The following is a 19,921-nucleotide window of genomic DNA, read 5'->3' on the forward strand; positions in this document are numbered from 1 at the left end:
ATTCTACTGCTGCACTGTGCTGAGCTAAGCCATGGTTTGACTTAACATGACATCTGAACCAGGCTCTTGGTTTAGCTCTTCCAGTCAAATCATGAGTTGTAAACCATAGGACAAATCTTAGTTACAGCTCATGGTTAGTCTGGAGAGAGTTAAACCATGAACCCAGGTTTGGACAACATCTTAAGAAAAGCTATGGCTCAGCACAAGATCAGCTTGCTGAATTAAATACTATTACACCTTGCTTTCTCCCTCCCCTTTAAGCCTCCTAAATTAATATACAATGAAAAAAAATTCCTGAGAAGAAAATGTGATTATTTGAAAGGATATTTATGTTAGGAGAGAATGTGTTTGAGATTCTGGAGGAAAGATCTGGAGGATTTATTTCAGCTCTAATTTATATAATCAAGGTCTACATAAGGAAGGTTTTAACTGCGATGATGCCCTTTAGTATCTTCTTTCCAGAGCTTGGAAAAGTTACTTTTTTGAACTACAGCTCCCATCAGCCCAATCCAGTGGCCATGCTGGCTGGGGCTGATGGGAGTTGTAGTTCAAAAAAGTAACTTTTCCAAGCTCTGCTTCTTTCATGGAGAACATATCATAAACATTAGTTTTCCAGCAGCAGCGAAACAGAGGTAGTCATGATGACCACTGACGTGTCACACAAAGCTTTGCCACAATTAGAAAAGTGCATCCATCCACTATCAGGCTGCATAAACAAGAGCACACTCCTGTCACTTTCCATATTCGCTTGAGAGGCAAAGATGAAAAAGACAACTGATGGAATTAATGTAGACAGCTCAGAAACACACAAGACAGAGGAAGCAACTCAGAAGGAAAACCCACATAGCCAATTAAAGATTCTATCATCAGTATGTTTGCACTGTATATCCTTTGGGGTTTTTTTCATACCTATAATGATTCATAACATGGTGCCTTGTCTGTTCAGCTTCAGTGTGGACTGTGCCAAAGCCAGCTATAGAGCAGTCTAGGAAAGAGCACTGATGCTGTTGTCATAGCTCTCAACCAAACGATGCCTCCACTGTGACATCCATTCTTAGGGTAGATTCACAGAACTTTTCTCCCACCACAGGGAGAACTAGGCAAGTTGCACCATAGTTCTTCAAGAACCAACAGAACATTCCATGATATTCCAGAACATTCCATGGAAGGTGTGGAAGAAGCAGCTTGTGCTTCCTATTCTGGAGCTGAACTCCTTTTGTTCTCCCCTCCACACCACCACTAGTAGCAACCTTTCTAAGGTTTGGGTCTTAACAGGAAGGGAAAGATCTGTCAAGTTCTGTTCTCTCAATTTCTCATTTGCCCAATCTTAAATGCAGTTGACCAGGTTTTTGCAGCAATTTGCAATTTTAAAAAATCCTAAAGAAAATTCTTCAGCATTTTAGGGTGAATTTCTCCTAATAAACACATTTTTGCAAGCAGTTTCTCATCATATAATGCATTTTACACACATTTCCCACTAATACATGTATTTTTGTTAACATTATTTGGTTGGAGAACTGCATCACAACATCCAGATACATGTGAATTTCGAAGGGCGGCTGTGTTTCAGTTTTCACATTGTTTCAGAATCTGTGAATTTGATAAATTTGGCTTTAAATGCAAACTGAATCAATTTTTCCCCCTTCCGGGTGCTTAGGAATCTGCCTGGGAAGCACCTGGAAGCACCCGTGTTCCATGGAAGAAAGGTGGTGTGTAAATTTTAAAATGTCACCTAATCGAATGACAACTGAAGCAAAATATTTCAAGAAGAGCCTGTATTCACACATTCAGTATCTACTTAATAAATTTTGTTTGCATGTAAATCATGTTAATTAATTTTTAAAATGGAAATGAGCTATAAAGTTTACTGGGTGACCATAGGCTATGCACCATCTCTCAGCCTATCTGCCCCTCAGGATGAAAACAATAGAGGGAACCATGACCACCACAAGGAAGAAGGGCACACTTAAAATGTAGAGGAAATAAAGATGTACAACCATAGTGTGAAATCAAATACTTATCGGAACATAGTATGAAGAAATATTAAAGAAATAATAAAGATGTTTATTATTTACACAACCTGCAAATATATTTATAGTGCAATCCTATGTTTGTTTACTCAGAAGCAAGTCCCAATGTATTCTGTGGGGCTTACTCAGACAGGGAAGCATGCATAGGACTGCTACCTCGATAAGGAACTTCATTCACCCAACCCAAAATTCAAAATCATGCCACTTTAAGCTGTTATGCAACTGTTTGTACTTGCTTTTATGGTTATTGGATTTTAAAGGGATTTATATTTTATTGTGAACTGCCTTGGTTTCCAGTTGGCAACCGTACCTCACAGGGTTGTTGGAAAGACTCCATATACACATGCACTGGAGATGTAAAAATGTATACACCCAAATAATAGTTTATTGTCAAAACCAGTTAGTCATTGCAGAACCTTTAAAAAAACAGTATTAGTTTCCTACATAATCAAAGCTGTGATGTTTAAGTAAGCTCTGCCTAATTGCTTTAAAAATAGGATTTTAGGGGGAGAGAAAGATTTACAACACAAACACAATCCTTTGCTATGTTCACTCAAAAGTCCCATTAATTTACAGCACAAATCTAACCATGTCTACTCAAATGTAAGCCCTATTGAATTCAATGGGGTTTACTCTGGGTACTTTGGATTAGCATTGCAGCTTTATTCTCAGAAAAGCAAGTATTGGATTAAAGCTTCATTCTGGGAAGGTTTTCAAAACACTACCCTCTTCAACAGCCCAGGAAAATTTAAACTTGTTTGACTCCTGCACATAAGAGAGAAAAAGACTGAAAGCGATATACTTACTCAACGTATGAGATTTTTTATATTTTTATTTATTTATTTATTGCATTTGTATACCACCCCATAGCCGAAGCTCTCTGGATGGTTTACAACAATTAAAAATATTAAAAACAAATATACAAATTTAAAACTATTTTCAGATAAGCAGGGGAAAAAATCAGTTTTCTGGCCTTGCAATGGGGTCTAGCTACTACCTGAAAGTCAACCAATCACAACCCTGACTTTACTTACTGGCTACAAATCTGAAAGGGCAGGGTTAGAGCAGCCAGCTACGAGCTCTTTTAACAGAAGTTGCAGGGGGGCAGCTGATGTTTTGGTGTCTATCTCATGAACCAGACCACCTAGAAACTTACTTTTTAAAAAAAAATAGAGCTGAGAGTCCAGAGATTAAGGTGAGTCACCTGGAGACCTGGGGAGGACCCCAAAAATCCAGAGTCTCCTGGCAGACACCAGAGACCTGGCAACCCTATCTGGAGGGCAGCAGGTTGGGGAAGGCTGCTCAAGGGCAACAAAGACCTGCCTACCTTCAGTCACCCCATCAAAGCCTTTTTCCTGTATATTTCTCAATAAGTGTCTTGTTATCAAATAGCAAGGTGGCCCAAGAATAAGGGGAAGGGCCATAGCTCAGTGGAAGAGTATCTGCCTTGCATGCAGAATGTCCCAGGTTCAATCCCCGGCATTTCCAAGCAGGGCTGAGAGACACTCCTGCTGGAAACCCTGGAGAGCTGCTGCCAGTCAGTGTAGACAATATTGAGCTAGATGGACCAATGGTCTGACTCAATACAAGGCAACTTCCTGTGTTTCTAGTTCATGCCCAGCTACCCTAAGAACCTTGGTCTACAACCTGAACCCCAAACCAGAGGGTCATAGTAGAACTCAAGGAACACCATCTTCTCTCCTTGGAACAGGTAATTAATTACCAGTGTTTCATTCTTGCCTCCCATCTCCCCCATTTTCTAAATCTCACTTTCTTTCTGCCCTCTCATCCAAACCTGTGATTTGCATTTGAGCATTCCCCCGTACCTCCATTTCAGCCTGCTGGATCTCTAATACCACTCCTTGCTCCTTATACAGCAGCAGGAATATTCTTCACCTCAGCTGTCCCCATCTCTGTCATAGTTAAGTGAAAGTGGATAGTCCCGGGCATATGGATTTGGGTACCTTGCATAAATTTGTACTTGAACCAACCACCTTATACTTCTGTAAACATTGCATTGGTGTTTCAAGCTGCAAATCTGTTTTTACTCTTTGACCCATCATTTTCACTCTGAACATAGACAAACCTTCCTATATGAACTCAAATTGGGAATCAGTGGTCCTTGCTTATCCCGCCCCACCCCCAAGGAATTTTAGTGATGTTGGTACTGTACAATATCCTTCTCAGTGTGCTATGGCTCTAAATTAAAGATCTAAAAAAAAATCATGCCTCTGTGGTTATATGTGTAGACACACACATTAGCATCTAATGCAGCCTTTCCCAACCAGTGTGCCTCCAGATGTTTTGTTGGACCACAACTCCCATCTTCCTGACCATTGGCAATGTTGGCTGAGGCTGATGGGAGTTGTGGTCCAACAACATCTGGAGGCACACTGGTTGGGAAAGGCTGATCTAATGCATGACTAGGTACACACGCAGACTTGGCAACAGATTTCGCTATTAAACATGCTAATATTGCTGAAGTTGAGTGTGCAGCTCAATACTGTGTGCATTCGAACCTCAGACTAAAGGTGTTAGTCAAAAGAGCCAAACCAAAAGGAATTACAACCAAAGATTCTGTGCTCTTAGAATTATTCATAAAATTACAGATGAATGCATTTCAGAGTGACCTTTCCCCACACTTTTAGAAGTAATTTCTCTTATTTTTTTGGCATTGAATTGGTACAGCATTCTTACCTTTGGTTAATATATAGAGAAATGTAAAAAGCAGACTGGTGTGCTCTCACAAAAGAGGTGTCATAGGCTTCATCGCACTGCAAGGCACAAAATCCATATGCCACTCATGTGGGTGTGTGCACATTTTAAATTAATGCAGACTGGTGCTCTGCAGAAGATTTCCCATGACTGCCATTTCCGATTGCTTTTGTTCCACTGAGAGTGGAACTCTGTAGTTCAGCCCTTGCTGGAGAAATGAGTCCTTTATACTACATTTAAAAAACCCCAGGCATGCTTTTTATAGTTGCTCTGATTTCCCTGATGGGTGATTTTCAGCCAACCAAACAAGTGATATACAACAGCATATGGAACAGATGCATGTACTGTAGCTAACAGAATAAAAGGCACAGAGCTCACTGCTATGTAATCTAATAAATTCTTAAACCACCACCACCACCACTGAAGCAACACATTAAAATATTTTAAAATCACAAAAGAACTTCAGAGGGAAGTTGCTCCAATGGATACATTTAATGGAAATGTTACCAGAATTCTTGGGTAAATAAATGGGACAAATGGAATGTATAATAAAAGGAGTTCTACTGGTGAAAGTACAACTGGTGGATATCATAACAATGTATGGAAAAAATTACAGCACAAACTGTGAGTGTGTATACCAGTAATCACCAGGGGTTGTATTCGACTATATCCTACTTAGAGTACACTATTGAAATGAATGAACTTAAATTAGTCATGTCTATTAACTTGATGGGTCTACTCTAAGCAGGACTAGTACTGAATACAACCCCAGATAATTTGTATCCTACAAACCCTTCTTCTCAATGTTGCATTTACTTCAACAGTTCACCTTCCACAACATGCTACCAATGGAATAATGAACATCCATTTGCAATACATTGGGCCATTTTGCTCCCTCTTCCTTCAAGTCTGTTTCTTTTGCTATTCATCCTTGCTTCCATCCTTTTCCGTGGTACTTAGCCACTTCAGCTCATAGACTGACAAGAGCTGAAAGATACCTTCGAGGTCATCTAGTCCAATCCCCTGCTCAATGTAGGAACTACAGTCAGGGATACATCTGTGCCATTTCTTACAGATGGATGTCCCACCACTACTTAAACACCTCAAGCAAAGGAATGTCCATCATCTCTTGAGGCAGCCTGTTCCACTGTCGAATGGCTCTTACAAATAGGAAGATGCACCTGTTTATGCAGGCATTCCCTTGATCTCTCAACCTGAGACTCCTGTTTTAATGACTATGTTGTTTTAATGGGATTGTTTCATTGCATATTTTAATTATGGATGTTTACATTTTAATGTTTTAATAGGATTGTTTCATTTTGTATTTTAATTATGGATGTTTGTATTTCAGTGCTTGTGTGATTGGTGTTTATATTTGTAAATCTCTTAGAAGCCTGTCAGCATTGAGCAGTAATGGAAATTGTAGGGAAGCACTTTTGGATAAACATGGGGAGAAACTGTCTTCTTCTTCTTATTATTATTATTATTATTATTATTAGGCAGTTTCTACTAATGTTTATCCAAATGTGCTTCTCTGCAATTTCCACCCATTAATTTTGGCCTTGCATTCAGGAGGAACAGAGAAGTAATCTGCTCCCTCTTTTGCGTTCAGGTATTTCTGTTAGGGTATTTCAAGGTTGCTGTCATAGGGAGCTGCCTTATACTGAGTCAGACCATTGGTCCATCTCACTCAGTTTGTCTACACTGATTGTCAGTTGCTCTCCAGGATTTCAGGCAGGAGCCTCTCCAGGCCTGACGTGGAGATGCCAGGGATTAAACTTTGGACCTTCTGCATGCAAGGCAGATGATCTACCACTGAGCTATGACCCTTCATGCTTCCCTTTAATCTTCTCTTCTCCAGGTGAAACATACCCAGTTCTTTGAACTGTTCTCCATAGGACTTGGCTTCCAGACCCCGCACAATCCTAGTTGCCTTCCCTTGGACATACTTCAATTTTCCAGTCTTCATAAAATGTGGTGCCCAGAATTGAATACAGTAGGTTGTATCCCACACAGCTGTTCACACAAGAACTTCCAGTCAGGCAATGGGACTTCCTCTTCCTCTCCTTGCACACAAATCAGTTCTGGGGACTACCCCAACCTTCCAGAACAGATTGGGGGTTGTGGGGTGTTTGTAGAGACAGGAAAGGACAGGACAGATAGGGAAAGGAAGTCCCATTGAGCAAATGAAAGCCCTTGCACTATAAGGATGACTTTGCTGGATACAACTCAGTGTCCTCAAATTACTGTTTGCCACAGTGATGAAAGTAAAAACCATGGTTTCCCAGTGGAAAACTATCATAACAAAATGCTAACATCAGTAAAGAATGTGAACAGGATGTTGGCTATTCATCCTTGCCCACATTTCCTGCCCTATTCCAGCAACATAGGAATCAGCTAATTATCAGTGTAAGTGGTTCCATGGAGGGGCTGTCTACCTTTGATTATTCTTGAACATCTCTGGTGGAAGTGTGTTGACTTCAGACTTGTGGGATCTACTTTGGAGTTGTTGTTTTTACTAGAACCCCAAGGTCTATTAATCAGAGCCAAGTCCAAAAGAGTGGAGGGAGCAGGTGCAAAATGCTGTTTAGGGGAGCCAATCCAATTACCTGCTGCAGCTCATGAGGCCTAGACTGGGATGACCTGCCAAAATAAATTTGCATCTGAGTTAATACAGCTCTAAAATGGGTCATCTGAGGTGCACAGAGAACCGGTCAAAGGCAACAGCAGGGCTGAAAGGTAAGTGATTAACACAACACAAATTAAATAATAATAAATTAAATAATAATAAATAAAACACCAGAAGAATTTTTTTGACAAGCATTTTTACTTTGTTTAATGATTGGCAGTTAGAAACCTTTGCTGATTTATTACAAATCACTCAGAGATTTATTTATTTATTTATTATCATTATTTTTACCCCGCCCTTTTTCCAAAACTGCAACTCACGGCGGCTTCCAAATAAAAGCACATATATAATTTAAAATATACAAAAGTCTAGATTAAAATCAAATTAACAATTTACAGTATTAAAACCATTCATACATACAGTTAAAATAATTCAAACTCAGTTTAAAATAATACAATTAGGCAACAGCAATGCAGCACCCTTCAAGACCTGTCCTTAACAGCTTTCAGTTCCAAAGGCTTGTTGAAATAAAAAAGTCTTTCCTTGCTGATGGAAGGACTGCAAGGAGGGGGCCATTCTTGCTTCCCTAGGAAGGGAGTTCCAAAGCCTCAGGGCAGCCACCGAAAAGGCCCTATCTCGCATCCCCACTAGTCGTGCTTGTGATGACGTAGGTATTGAGAGAAGGGCCTCTCCTGAGGATCTCAGGGCCCGGGCAGGCTCATATAGGGTGATACGGTCTGACAGATAGCCTGGACCTAAGCCATATAGGGCTTTATAGGTCATCACCAGCACTTTGAATTTTGTCCGGAAACAGAGTGGCAACCAGTGGAGCTTATGTAACAGGGGAGTCGTATGGTCCCTGTAACCAGCCCCAGTTAACATTTTGGCTGCAGCACGTTGCACCAACTGAAGTTTCCGAACAGTCTTCAGAGGCAGCCCCACGTAGAGCGCGTTACAGTAATCTAAACGGGATGTAACTAAGGCATGTGTCACCGTGACTAGACCAGACGGCTCAAGGAACGGGCACAGTTGGCACACTAATCTTAATTGTGCAAAAGTACTCCTGGCCACCACAGAAACTTGGGCCTCCAAATTTAAAGCTGAGTCCAGGAGCACACCCAAACTGTGAACCTGTGTCTTCAGGGGGAGTGTAACCCCATCCAGCACAGGCTGAATCCCTATTCCCTGATTTGCCTTTCGACTGACCAGGAGCTCCTCTGTCTTATCTGGATTAAGCTTCAATTTGTTCGCCCTCATCCAGTCCACCACTGATGACAGACAGCGGTTTAAAACCAAGACAGCTTCCTTGGAGTTAGGTGGAAAGGAGAAGTAGAGTTGGGTGTCATCAGCATACTGATGGCACCGAACCCCAAACACCCAGACAGCCTCTCCCAGTGGTTTCATGTAGATGTTAAATAGCATGGGGGACAAAACTGAGCCCTGAGGGACCCCACAGGCCAACGGCCAAGGAGTCGAACAGGAATCCCCCAGCACCACATTCTGGGTTCGTCCCTCCAGGAAGGAACGGAGCCACTGTAAAACAGTGCCCCCAAGTCCCATCCCAGCAAGGCGGCCCAGAAGGATACCATGGTCGATGGTATCGAAAGCCGCTGAGAGGTCCAGCAGAACCAGCAGGGACACACTCCCCCTGTCCAGTTCTCTGCGTAGGTCGTCCACCAAGGCGACCAAAGCTGTCTCCATCCCATAACCAGGCCTGAAACCAGACTGAAATGGACCTAGATACTCCGTTTCATCCAGGAATCCCTGGAGCTGGGAGGCCACCACATGCTCTATTACCTTGCCCAAAAATGGGATATTGGACACTAGCTGATAATTATCCATTCTGGAGAGATCCAGGGAGGGCTTTTTCAACAAAGGCCTTACAACTGCCTCCTTTAGGCACACTGGAACTCTGCCTTGTTGTAAGGAGGCATTGATCACTCCCTTCACCCACTCAGCCAGTCCCTCTCTGGCGCATTTAATGAGCCAGGAAGGGCAGGGGTCTAGAAGACATGTGGTGGCTCTCACCTCTCCAAGGATCCTGTCCACATCCTCGGGCTGTACAAATTGAAAATAATCCATTATTATTGGACAGGCAGGAGCCAAAGTTACATCAACTGAGACTGTATCAACTATAGCATCCAAGTCGGAACGAATCTGAGTGATTTCTGCAAAGTTGCCGTGCAAATTCTTGGCAGCGGTCTGTTGAATGGTCTATATTATCCCTATGGGGGCCAAGATGTAAAAGACCTCTGACCATTCAAAACAGCTCTGCTGGACGGCTCCCTGCAGACACAATAGTGGCAGAAAAGAATGCTTTCTACCAGTACATCCTGATCTACTTTCTGCCCACACCTGTAAAAAATTATTTGCACCTCTATCAAACTATGAGTTAGGATTGTGTATGGTTATGCTGATATTTTAGGAGCCCAGATTCATATTAACAACAATGTATAATTTTACAGCATCAAGGTACATTTTTCAAGGTACATTTTATCAGCAATTTTACAGCATCAAGGTACATACTTTTAGTAAAACACTCTTTGTACAAAATCTAGTTTTTAATAAACATGGATGGTATTTATGAAGTTTTTACTCAGAGTAGAACCACTGAAATGAATGAACATGACTAAGCTAGGTCTGTTAATTTCAATGTATCTATGCTGAGTAAAATTTAGTTGAATACTACCCATTGTTTTATGTATTTACATTTTGCCTTTCCTCCAAGGTGGAATACATAAGGATTTTCCATTTTTATCCTTACAACAACCCTGTGAGGTAGGCAAGCTTAAGAAAAAGCAGCTGTCCAAAGATCATGCTGAACAGGGATCTGAACCCACGTCTGCCCAGTCTTAGTCCAACAGTCTACATCCCTTTGATTGCACCCAATAAGAGTGCAAGTACCACAGATAAAGCAGGATAAAGAAAGAAGATCCACAGCACATATCATTTTGCTATTATTGAGATAATACACGTTTATCACTTCACATGTTAATCTCTACAGTGATTTGGTACAGAGGAGCAGAAACCAAGAAATGTTAACTGAATTTTGCAGTGATTTATAAATGAGATTACAAGCTTCAATGGTTTTAGTATCCACAGCCTGACATGAAGCAGCGTTTATTTATTTTTAAATATTTATTTATTATTTGATTTATATCTCACCCTTCCTCCCAGCAGGACCCCAGGGTGGCAAACAAAAGTGCTAAAAACACATCAAAACATCATAAAAACAGACCTTAAAATACATTAAAACAAAGCAACTTTAAGAACATTTTTTTAAAAAGCTTTAAATACATCTTTTAAAAGGGGTTAAAAAACATATTGCTTAAAATTAAAAAAAAATTAAAAGCAATTCCAACACAGATGCAGACTGGGATAGGTCTCAACTTAAAAGGCTTGTTGAAAGAGGAATGTCTTCAAAAGGCACCGAAAAGATAATAGAGATGGCGCCTGCCTAATATTTAAGGGGAGGGAATTCCACAGGGTAGGTGCAGCCACACTAAATGTTTTCAGCTCAAATGTTGCTCAAATATGTTTAATTATTATTCATTTATATCCTGCTTCTCTTCCAAGGAGCTCAAGGTGGTATACATGGTTCTTCCCACTCTCCATTTTATCCTCACAACCACCCTATGAGGTAAGTTAGGCTGAGAGGAAGTGACTGGCCCAAGGTCACCCTGTGAGCTCTATGCCCTAGTGGGGATTTGAACCCTGGTCTGCAAGGTCATAGTCCAACACTCTAACCACTTCACTAAAGTATAGAGAACTGAAACAAAAATCTATGGCTTCTTTCACGTTAATTCTTATTTTCCCTTTACTAAGAGATTAGCTCTGTGTGAATACTTCCAAATTGTTTCCTCAGACCAAACGTGCATCGCTGGCAGCTTTTACAGAATTCAGCCTTCAGTCCCAGGAGATGAATTGAAAGGAGAGAAAAGCTGGGACAGGAAACTGAGGATGCTACCAGATGGGTGTTTATTGCAGGATCAGTGCTCCTCATGCAGGGAAGATGTGTGTGTATGTATATCTTTGCAGGGTCCGCACAATGTCTTCTGCATCAAAACACCACACCGTATTTTCCCCTACTTATCCCAGAGTTATCCTTTCCAGTGGAATACAAACGAACAAACAAGCTGCAATATCTGAATTACCCATTTACAATATTAAGCCCTCATCTAGAAGCACACTGAGAGACAGAAGGAACTGGAGCGGTCCATCTCCTTTCCCCTCAAAGAGGCAGGCATTCTGCTTGTAAATAACCAGGGGGAGGTGCTGAGGAAAGCATCATTCCAGTTGAGGCCAAGACTGGAGCAGTCCATGAAAGAAACCATGGGTAACTGGGCAGGTTTCTGGACTGATAGGACCACCGTGGAGCTAAAGGTGCCTCCATATAGAAGGGGAAGTACGTTAAATCACAGTGCCAGGCATTCTAAGTCAGAGCCCTGCTGACTCTCATACGGCTTGTCCAAACTGAGATCTGACCAGTAGTGTAACACAAAAGTCAGTTCCCCAGCTTCTCCTAATCTTGCTCTCTTGAATCTTTTTATAGGCAGCCAGTGAGATATTAAGGACAAGCACCCATCATTTGTCAGCTGCACCGGCCACAACAGCAAAAATTTGGAAAACTTTCCATGTGACTAGTTTGGATTACTGGTACAGCGAGGGTTGGCAAGTGGTTCTATTAGAAAAGATATCATGAAAACTGAAGGTAGCCAGAGGACAAAGCACTCATGACCATTTTTTCATGGTATGGTACAAGTTTTATTTCATTTACAAATAATGCAGAGCACAGTCATTCAGTTTCCCCAGCTTATGCAAAGGTTTTGTTTCAGTGTAAATTATAAGTCATTACCTTACATTGATTCATTATTCTTTATGGTATTAGGAGTGACCTGTTTACTTCAACAGTTCTAAGGACTTTCATTGTAACAGAACAGGAATTGCTTTCCAAGATGGGTATCCTTTTTGTAGTTCTCTGTACTCTGCATTTAAATGCTTTAGAGCCTTGTCCTCCCTCTGTATCGTATTGTTTTTAGTTTGATTTAATTTTATGGTGTTTTCAGATACCATGTTCTGTATTGTGGTAAAACTCAATTAAAACCATTATGAAAAAAAACAAAAACTAAAGTCAGTAGCCCCATGTACATAGGGATCCTGTGCATTGAGGGTGTCTTTTCCCCAGTTCCTAATTTGGAGCTACAGATGCTGAGGAAGCATCATGGGATCTGTTATGCTACAAATTTAAAACTGCTGCCATGACTTCTCCCCCAAAGAACCCTGGGCATTGTAATGTGATGGTGATGCTGCAAGTCCTCTGTTCCAAACCTCCTCTCATAGAGCTACAACTCTTTTAAGGGTCCCTGGGAAAGAAAAAATGGCTATTACACCAGTTTAAGTCTGTGGTGTAGATATATGTCACCAAAGCACGCAGCGCTTATTTATGACAGTGGCCCAGATTTGCAGCAATAGCTAGTAAAGCACATACAGAGTGGGGGCTAGGGATGGGTTTGAATATCAATTCAGTTTGCATTTCAAGCAGAATTTATCAAATTCACCATTTCCGAAACAATATGAGAACCGAAACACAGCCATCCTTCGAAATTCGCATTTATTAGAATTTTGGGATGCAGTTCGCCAACTAAACCACATTTACAAAAATGCATCTATTAGGGGAAAGTGAGCATAAAAATGATGACAGTACTTGAGTGAAAATAACGTGCAAAAAGGCATGAAATGATAAGAAATGGCTTGAAAAAATGTGTACCTTTGTCAAAGCTGCCTTCAAAAATGTGTTTATTTCGAGAAATTCTCACTAAAATGGTGGAGAATTTTCATGATGATTTTTTTTAAAAAAAATATTTATTTATTTATTTATTAAATTTATATACTGCCCCATAGCCGAAGCTCTCTGGGCGGTGTACAACAGATAAAAACACATTTTACATACAATTAAAATCTCATATTAAGCAGTTTAAAAAATAAATAGTGATATCAAAATTTAAAACATAATTAAACACCAAGTAAAATGCATATTAAATATTAAATATTATTAAAAAGCTGGAAATGCCTGGGAGAAGAGGAAGGTTTTTACCTGGCGCCAAAAAGATAGTAATGTTGGCGCCAGGCGTACCTTGTCAGGAAGACTATTCCATAATTCGGGGGCCACCACTGAGAAGGCCCTTTTTCTTGTTGGCACCTTCCGGGCTTCTCTCTGAGTAGGCACCCGGAGGAGGGCCTTCGATGTTGAACGCAGTGTACGGGTAGGTTCATATCGGGAGAGGCGTTCCATCAGGTATTGTGGCCCCATGCCGTGCAAGGCTTTATAGGTTAAAATCAGCGCCTTGAATCGGGCCCGGAAACATATAGGCAACCAGTGCAAGCAGGCCAGAATCGGTGTTATATGTTCAGACCGCCTTGTCCCAGTTATCAATCTGGCCGCCGCATTTTGCACGAGCTGCAATTTCCGAACCGTCTTCAAGGGCAGCCCCACGTAGAGTGCATTGCAGTAATCTAATTTAGAGGTTACCAGAGCATGGACAACTGAAGCAAGGTTTTCCCTGTCCAGATAGTGGCGTAGTTGGGCCACCAGCCGAAGCTGGTAGAAAGCACTCCGTGCCACCGAGGCTACCTGAGCCTCCAATGACAGGGATGGTTCTAAAAGAACTCCCAGACTATGAACCTGCTCCTTCAGGGGGAGTGCAACCCCATCCAGGGCAGGTTGAACATCCACCATCCGGTCAAGGAAACCACCTACTAACAGTATCTCAGTCTTGTCTGGATTGAGCTTCAATTTATTCGCTCTCATCCAGTCCATTATCGCAGCCAGGCATCAGTTTAGCACCTTGACAGCCTCACCTGACGAAGATGAAGAGGAGAAGTAGAGCTGCGTGTCATCAGCATACTGGTGACAACGCACTCCAAAACTCCTGATGACAGCACCCAGCAGCTTCATATAGATGTTAAAGAGCATGGGGGACAGAACTGACCCCTGTGGAACTCCATATTGGAGAGCCCAGGGTGCCGAGCAATGCTCCCCAAGCACTACCTTCTGGAGACGACCCGCCAAGTAGGAGCAGAACCACTGCCATGCAGTACCTCCAACTCCCAAATTCGCAAGTCTCCCCAGAAGAATACCATGGTCGATGGTATCAAAAGCCGCTGAGTGATCAAGGAGAATCAACAGAGTTGCACTCCCCCTGTCCCTCTCCCAACAAAGGTCATCATACAGGGCGACCAAGGCCGTCTCTGTGCCAAAACCGGGCCTGAAACCCGATTGAAATGGATCCAGATAATCGGTCTCATCCAAGAGTGTCTGGAGCTGGTCCGCAACCACTCTTTCTAGAACCTTGTCCAGGAATGGGACATTCGCTACCGGCCTATAGTTATTGAGATTTTCTGGGTCCAGGGAAGATTTCTTCAAAAGCGGTCTCACTACCGCCGCCTTCAGGCAGCCAGGGACCACTCCCTCACGCAATGAGGCATTAATCACTTCCCTGGCCCAGCCGGCTGTTCCGTCCCTGCTAGCTTTGATTAGCCAAGAGGGGCAAGGATCCAGAACAGAAGAGGTTGCATGCACCTGTCCAAGCACCTTGTCAACATCCTCAAGCTGCACCAATTGAAACTCATCCAAAAAATCATGACCAGGCTGTGCTCCGGATACCTCATTTGATTCAACTGCTATAACACTGGAGTCCAAGTTCTGACGGATGCAAGAGATTTTATCCTGGAAGTGCCTAGCAAATGCATTACAACGTGCTTCGGATGGTTCTACCGTGTCCTTAGGGCCAGAATGTAATAGCCCTCTAACGACTTTAAAAAGCTCCGTCGGACGGCAGATAGAAAATTTAATAGTGGCAACAAAATATTGTTTTTTTGCTGCCCGTACTGCCTCTAAATACATCCTGGTATAGGCACTTACCAGTGCAAAATTGCATCCATCAGGAGTTCGTCTCCATCTGCTCTCAAGCCGCCTCCTATTCTGTTTCATCGCTCTCAGCTCTGGAGTATACCACGGAGCCGTATGAGCTCTACATAGGAGAGGGCGCACAGGAGCGATCATGTCAACTGCCCGGGTCATTTCAGCATTCCACAGATCGACCAGGGTTTCGACAGAAGCGCCAGCCCTATCAGCTGGAAAACTCCCCAGAGCCTTTTGAAAACCATCCGGATTCATTAGTCTCCGGGGGCGGACCATCTTAATGGGTCCCCCACCCTTGCAGAGGGGAAAAGCCGCTGTAAGTCTAAACTTCAACAAGCGGTGATCTGTCCATGACAAAGGGGCTGATGTAAGACTCCCTACATTCAGATCACCATCCCCATGTCCAGTTACAAAAATCAGGTCTAGAGTATGTCCTGCCACATGTGTTGGGCCAGTAGCATATTGGGACAGCCCCATGGTTGTCATAGAAGCCATGAAGTCCTGAGCTGCCCCAGATAAGGCGGCCTCGGCATGGATGTTGACATCCCCCAGCACCAACAGTCTGGGTGATCTCAACAATACATCCGAGACCACCTCTGTCAGCTCAGTTAGGGAGTCTGTTGGGCAGCGGGGTGGGCGGTACACCAACAGAATCCCCAGTCTGTTCCCCTGATCCAGCACAAGGCGCAAACACTCCAGACCAGTGGTTGTATGGACATGGTGCTTGGAGAGAGAGATGGAACTCCTAAAAAAAATCACAGTTTGCTGTAGAAATGTAGAGAATTGAATTTAACATTGGAAAAATGAGAAACTGAGAGAACTGAAACAGACAGATCTTTCCATCCCTAATGGAGGCATGGAGAAATTTGCAGCCACAAGGCTGTATCCACCCTAGGCTGGACAATTTCCCTCCAGGACCTGCAAACATGGTGCTAATTTGGCATATTTTATCTGCACCTAAATAAGCACACCAAATTGCATATTATGTTAATGGTGCTGCCTAAAATTTAGTTTATGTATTTACTGGATTTGAATAAGCTATATGCATATGAACATAAGAACATAAGAAGAGCCTGCTGGATCAGGCCAGTGGCCTATGTGAAATTCAGATTTTTTGCTTCAATATGCATAATTTTACACTTGTTTATATTGAATTGCATTTGTCATTTTCCCGCCCATTCACTCAGTTTGGAGAGGTCTTTTTGGAGCTCTTCGCAATCCCTTTTTGTTTTAACAACCCTGAACAATTTAGTATCGTCAGCAAACTTGGCCACTTCACTGCTCACTCCTAATTCTAGGTCATTAATGAACAAGTTGAAAAGTACAGGTCCCAATACCGATCCTTGAGGGACTCCACTTTCTACAGCCCTCCACTGGGAGAACTGTCCATTTATTCCTACTCTCTGCTTTCTGCTTCTTAACCAATTCCTTATCCACAAGAGGACCTCTTCTCTTATTCCATGACTGCTAAGCTTCCTCAGAAGTCTTTGGTGAGGTACCTTGTCAAAAGCTTTTTGAAAGTCTAAGTGCACTATGTCCACTGGATCACCTCTATCTATATGCTTGTTGACACTCTCAAAGAATTCTAATAGGTTACTGAGACAGGACTTTCCCTTGCAGAAGCCATGCTGGCTCTGCTTCAGCAAGGCTTGTTCTTCTATGTGCTTAGTTAATCTAGCTTTAATTATACTTTCTACCAGTTTTCCAGGGACAGAAGATAAGCTAACTGGCCTGTAATTTCCGGGATCCCCCCCTGTATCCCTTTTTGAAGATTGGTGTTACATTTGCCACTTTCCAGTCCTCAGGCACGGAGGAGGACCTGAGGGACAAGTTACATAGTTTAGTTAGCAGATCAGCAATTTCACATTTGAGTTCTTTGAGAACTCTCAGGTGGATGCCATCCGGGTCCGGTGATTTGTCAGTTTTTATATTGTCTATTAAGCCTAGAACTTCCTCTCTCATTACCACTATTTGTCTCAGTTCCTCAGAATCCCTTCCTGCAAATGTTAGTTCAGGTTCAGGGATCTGCCCTATATCTTCCACTGTGAAGACAGGTGCAAAGAATTCATTTAGCTTCTCTGCAAACTCTTTATCATTCTTTAGGACACCTTTGACTCCCTTATCATCCAAGGGTCCAATCGCCTCCCTAGATGGTCTCCTGCTTTGAATGTATTTATAGAATTTTTTGTTGTTGGTTTTTATGTTCTTAGCACAGAACATACACAGTATTCCAAATGCGGCCACGCCATAGATTTATACAACGGCATTATGATATCGGCTGTTTTATTTTCAATACCTTTCCTAATTATCGCTAGCATGGAATTTGCCTTTTTCACAGCTGCCGCACACTGGGTCAACATTTTCATCATGCTGTTCACTACAACCCTGAGGTCTCTCTCCTGGTCGGTCACCGCCAGTTCAGACCCCATGAGCGTATATGTGAAATTCAGATTTTTTGCTCCAATATGCATAATTTTACACTTGTTTATATTGAATTGCATTTGCCATTTTTCCGCCCATTCACTCAGTTTGGAGAGGTCTCGCTGGGCCACTTTTCTGGGGTAGATAGAATAAAAGCCCACTGGATCAGAGTTGGGCAAAAGTACATTGGGATCTACTGGTAGATCTCAGAATGATTTCCAGGAAGATTTCCTACTCCTAATCCATCAACAAAGGCAACAACAACACCCCACTTCATCACAATTAGGCTGCTGCAATCAAGTAAGTTTTGGGGGAAACAAGGAATAGATTTTTGTGCAAGGGGCTGTGAGATCAGTTCTGGTAATGAAATCACATTCGTGTGCTGAGATTATCATCATCATTTATTCTTTGCTTACTACAAGAATGTCTCAAAGTGACTTACAATTATAAAAACACAAGATTTAAAACAGACCAAAAAGATAAAAGAACATTAATTGACTAAAAGTCCTCATCTTTCAGTAACAAAAAGGACAAATCCCATCCCACCCTATTAAAAGATGAACATCAATACAGGCTTGGGTATCCCCAATTAAGTGCAAATGCCTGGGTAAACATCTCTTTGAGGAGAGCGTTCCACAATCAGGGAGCCACCACTGAAAAGGCCTGTTCTCATGTTGCCACCCTCTGCCTCCAGGCTGGCATACAAAGGTCTCAAATGAGGAATGCAGACGAACTCAGAGGCACCTTGTTATTTAATTCCATGTAAGCCACTTTTTTGCAGTTAGCTCCAGCTGGCGAGTTCTACAAAAAAAGCACAATAGAGACTGCAAGCTTGAGATCAGGGCTATATTCACACCAGACATTTATTCCACTATTATTCCACTTTAAACAGTCTTGGCTTCCCCCAAAGAATCCTGGGAAGCTTAGTTTGTGAAGGGTGCTTTGAGTCTTTCCCCTCACAGAGCTACAATTCCCAGAGTTCTCTGGGAAGGGGAAATGATGGTTAAACCACTACCGCAAATTGTAGCTCTGTAAGGAGAAGAGGTCTTCTAACAACTCTCAGCACACATTCACCCCTGCGCTAGCCGCGGAAGGATGAAGGGGCAGAGGAGGTGAAAAGCACCCGCGAGAAAGAAGCCCTTCCTTCTTTTTTCAGGAGACGGTTGTAGACAACCAAAGCCCAGGGAAAGGCGGCACTCTGCACATGCTCAAAGTCACCCTTCCCGGAATCATTGCATCACATCATCCAGGGCTGCCACCAAAAGCCGGTCTGTCCGCTGCTAGATCTTGGCGAGCTTCAGGCAGAGGCAACGGGAAGAAGGGCTCGGGGAGGTGAGGCAGTATGAAACAGGAGCAGCAGCGAGTTAGGGAGGCGGCGGCAGGTCTTCCTAAGGCGCAGCCTAGGGAATCGAGGCAGGGTCCGCAGGGTGGGTGAGGCCGCCAGTCGCCGCGGCGCTTGCGCTGTAGAAAGCAGCAGGTGTTTCCCCCCCCCAGCCGCCCCTCCTCTTCTTTCTCTCTCGCAGCGCGTGAGTTTGCGCCCCGTGTGGCTGCCCTGCGCGCGCCGATCGCGCCAGCCTACCTTTACTGCCACGCAGCTCACGTGGTGCTGATCTCGCCCGCCCGCCCGCTAGGCGCGCCTTCTGTCCCTCGTGCGCGTGCTTGCGCCTACCCCCAGATGCACTAGGCGCCCGCGTGGACAGCGAGGGGCTCTCCACCTGCGCTCCTTTCCTGCAAAGCCCAAGCCTGGAGCTGCGGGCGCTGTGACTCCTTCGACTTGCCTTGCCTGGTGCTAGCCGACGCCGTGCAAACAACGAGCATGCATGCAGCAGTGGCGGCGGCGGCGGCGGCAGCAGCAGCAGCAAGCCTTGCTGCATAGAAAAGAAGCGGGGATCCTACACAACCTCCTCCTTCTCTTCTTCCAGAGGAGAAGCCAAGGTGACCAACGTTCAGAGGGCTCGTCCCGCTACGCTGGCTGTTGTGATCGTATCTGTGTCTGTCTTTCCATTTCCTCCATGCGTCTGCCTGGGGAAGGTTATTCAGATGACCGCCCCCTCACCCTGCATGGCATTTTTCTTCTGTTTACCTGCCCCCTCCTTTTCCCCTGCTAAGTCAGTGCCAAGGAGGTTTTGCAGCATCCCTGGCTCCAAGATCTGTTTAGCTCTGGATGCTGATAGGCTGTCACCACTGTACTGGGAGTTACAAGAA

The 19,921-nt window shown here is 43.3% G+C and overlaps 1 protein-coding gene across 2 annotated transcripts in view; it reads right to left on the reverse strand.

The window, feature by feature from the left end:
- The window catches only part of RPL21 (ribosomal protein L21), a 279,136-nt gene that overhangs the window by 214,266 nt on the left and 44,949 nt on the right, over positions 1-19,921 (reverse strand). The gene's annotated exons all lie outside the window — the stretch shown is intronic.

Source organism: Rhineura floridana, chromosome 5, assembly GCF_030035675.1.
Source record: "Rhineura floridana isolate rRhiFlo1 chromosome 5, rRhiFlo1.hap2, whole genome shotgun sequence".
In the NCBI taxonomy this organism is placed as follows: Eukaryota; Metazoa; Chordata; class Lepidosauria; order Squamata; family Rhineuridae; genus Rhineura; species Rhineura floridana.